Raw genomic sequence first — 4,000 nt, 5'->3', positions numbered from 1 at the left:
TTCCTTTACAATACCAAGGTCTATTATTTCTTTCTTGAGCACTCCAAATTTACAACATGAAGTTGTTTGACTAAACCTTCAAAGAAAAACACTTGTGACTCGTTATATGAACAATAATGGACTATAGCATTGGCAAATTTATACGCTTACAAGGCCAGAAAGAAAACATATACGATTGAACCAGTCATGAGAAAGTACATCCTGTGTCCCACTTTAAAATGCTGTGCAGATTATCCATTTTGGCCATTTATTTGAGACCCCTGAATTGTATAATATCCAGGATTAAAGCCTCACTTAATCTCCAGAAGAACTGTAATGACAAGTTTCCACTCAGTTTCGGTAATTTCAACAAGTGAAACAAGTTTTGTTTTTTTCTTTCACAACAAAATTTCTGTTGTAATTTGTTCCACATATAGCTTCAATATGTTTCAACCCCAATTCAATTCAACAAACATCTATTATGTGAAAAGGCAACATACAAATCTAAATAAGGTCATCACTACTCCCAAGTTCACTATCCAATGAGGCAAATATATGTGAACACAACTAATACCCACAAATCAGACTGAAGTAAATACTAATTTCTAAACATTGTTTTTGGAAATAAAATGTGGGAAGCATGAGGTCAGGGACTCCTTCTGCTTTGTTTCCGTATCTTGGGCTTTATACTGGATATTAAAAAAAAAAAAAAGTTGCCATCCAGTCCATTCTGACTCATAAGTGACTCCACGGGACAGAGTAGAACAGCCCCATAGGGTTTCCAAGAAGCGGCTGGTAGATTGGAACTGTGGACCTTTTGGTTAGCAGCCAAACGCTTAACTACTTGCGCCACCAGGGCTCCTATACCGGATATGGGGTAACACAGGATGCTTGCCTCCAGGGTCAGTGGTCCAGGGGGAAAATATTGCACTTTGTTGTTTTTCTTTTGTTTGATACTCAGAAACTTAACAGCGCCCCCTACCCTCCCCTTAGGATGTGAAATATTAGAAAATATTCCTGGTGTCATTCCAACGACCAAAACAGAGGTTATGTGACTTTTCCTCAAAATAGTAAAACCACCCTAAATCAGGAGGATGGGGGAGGTTACAAGGGCTATTAATGTTTCTGAGCATCATGTAAACAAAAGAAAAACAACAAAAAAATGCAATATCCTCCCCCTGGACCACTGACCCTGGAGGCAGGGACCCTGCGTTGCCCCCCATCCCAGCTTCCAATTAGACCCGAAAATTTCATTTATGTGATTGGTGCCTCCATGTACAAAGTTTGCTCTGTCTGCAAATACACAGAGAAAGAGAGACAAAAAGCCGTGAAGTCAGTGGCCTCAGATGGAGAGGCAAGGGAGACTTAATTTGGCCCTTCATGGGAAAAAAAGCTCCAGAGGGGTTGAGGGTCAGTCCAACCAGGGCTCGTGTTTTCATCCAGCAACCTCCTGTGCCAGGGCTCTGGGCAGTTTGGGAACTAGGGTCAAGGCACCGTCTTTCCCTTCTTGGTCCTCCTGCCAACACAATACGCAACTTTAACCTTCAGGTTCCCTCGCCTCAGTCAACCATCAACCGTCAACCGTCAACCGTCCGGAAGACCGCCCAGTCAGCCACCGCCCGCCTTCTTGCCTCCCGAAAAGCGCGGGAAATCGGGCGTGCGCAGGCGCACTTTGAGCCCGCGTTGGCAAGCCTCAACCCGGCGCTGCCCAGCACGCAGGCGCACCCACCACCGTGGCCTCGGTGGCGTAGTGGTCTTAGTGGGTCTGTCCGGAACTCGGCTGAGGAAAGTCAGACAGGAGAAAAAGACGCTTGCCCCCTCACGCAGGAGCGATAACAGTAACGCACGAGCCCTTATGTTCTGACACCGTGACGTACGCGGTGCATAATGGCGCTACCAAAGAGGAAAGAGGGAAGAAGCCGGTGCCCAGTCGCCAGTGAGATAGTGGCCTATCTCCTGCCCAGCCTGGCCTCTGCCCCAGATTTGTCAGAAAACAGTGCCCAGGCCTGGCCATACAGCACCCTCCCCGTACCCCACGGTCATTTCTTAGGTTCTAGACACCAGTCTTGAAGATGGTGGTGGCAACCCAGAGTGTGCCTAGAAGAGAATGGCTCAAAGTCACAGGCATCTCAACCACCAGGTATTTTGTTTGGTTCAGCTGAGTTTCTGAGTCACATCAGTCTGACAGGGAATTACCAGAAAGAGGCCCCAGAAGGCCAGTGGCAGAGCTGAGTCTTGGGCTTAGATGACAGCAGTGCAAGATGGAGCAGTCAGTGAGGGCGGCCAGTGCTGCCAGAGCTCAGGGGAGGGAATGACCACATGTGCCTCAGGAAGGGGGAGCCCTTCTGAGGAAACAGAATGGTGGTGACTGAGAACTCTGATCTCTGAGGCAGTCTGAGGCTGACAGACTGCCATCCTGGCCCTCTCTAAACCTATGTTTCTCTCCTCAGTAAAAAGAGAAAATGGATTGTCTCCGGCACGCAATAAGTGCTTAACAAATGTTAGCCCTTATTTAATAATAGTAGCTACCATTTATTGAATACTTAGTATGGGTCTGGAGTCCCTGGGTGATGCAAACAGTTAAGAGCTTAGCTATTAATCAAAAGGTTGGAGGTTTGAGTCTACCCAGAGATGCCTCAGAATAAAGGCCTGGCAATCTACTTCTGAAAAATCAGCCACTGAAACCCCTATGAAGCACATTTCTTCGCCATGAGTCAGAATTGGGGAGCTGGTTTGGTTTTTTTTTTTTGTTTTTTTCCCCTACTATGAACCAGGTATAGTAATTTCTAGTTCTGTCTGAGTTCCAACATCATGTTTTGTTACCATATCTTCTGACCATTTTGAAGACTGGGATAAGTGAAAGAAAGAGGGACAGGGCTCAAAGACAAATGGTGTTAGTAAAGCCCTAGGACTGTGAAAACATGAGATGTATTAGTAGGGTTTTTTTTTTTTTTTTGAAATTAGGTCAAATGCAAAAAAATGTTAGGAGATATGATTATAGGTAGGTTGAGACCAGATGATAGAGGATCCTGAATGCCAGCCTAAGGAAAAAGCTTTGAAGGAATAGGGTCATCTTTTAATGTGGAAAGGAGAAGACTTCAGACGATAAAATACCTGAAAAGACTTGTTATTCATCATAGCTCTACAAAGAAGGCTCACCAAAAAATGAGTAGAAGGTTCAGGAAACATATTTTGATCTGATACATACATATTTTATTTAAAAAAAAACACTTTTGCCTACTATGAGCAACATCTTGTGTTACATTTATAAGATGTAGACCTGAAAAATGTGGAATTTTGCCAGCAGTTTACAAACATATATATTCTATCCCTATCTTATTCAGGTTATCATTTATTTCTACCTAGAAAGTTGGTCAGAATGGGCTACAGCCATAGGGCTGTAATCCGTTGCCGTCGAGTTGATTCCGACTCATAGCAACCCAGTAGGACAGAGTAGAACTGCCTCATAGGGTTTCCAAGGAGCGGCTGGTGGATTCGAGCTGCTGACATTTTGATCAGCAGCCGAGCTCTTAACCACTGTGCCACCAGGGCTCCAAAGTACTGAAAGTAGTTTGATTATATGATTTCTGGACAAACACACTATGTACGAGGCACTTTAGGTATAATATTAGAAAGAAGACCCTCCTTATCCCCCTACCATATTATTTTGGATCAACTTCACCTTGAATTTGTCTTCTTCAAAATTTCTGGCATCAATCTATTGGACAGCCATGACTATGAAGAAAAAATTTGCTCTCTTTTTGTTTTAAACTACATTATTTTATTAATAAATCAAGTGCCTCTGTCACCACAAAACATTTGCAGTGCTGTAAGTTATTAGGCTTATTCTTTTAAGAACTTCAGAACATTAAATATTCAATCTCATAGCTAGATAATGACAACTAGAAAGGTTTCACTTTGCATATCAGTTCTCTGAACTCTCAAGAACTAGACTAAAAATTTGAAGGTTTTGTGGATCCTGAAAATTTACTGTACTTTGGGAAGCAGGGAGTTAAAAATC

The sequence above is a fragment of the Trichechus manatus genome, unplaced genomic scaffold, assembly GCF_000243295.1.
Source record: "Trichechus manatus latirostris isolate Lorelei unplaced genomic scaffold, TriManLat1.0 scaffold00040, whole genome shotgun sequence".
NCBI lineage: Eukaryota > Metazoa > Chordata > Mammalia > Sirenia > Trichechidae > Trichechus > Trichechus manatus.
Note: the sequence above shows the minus strand (reverse complement) of the source record.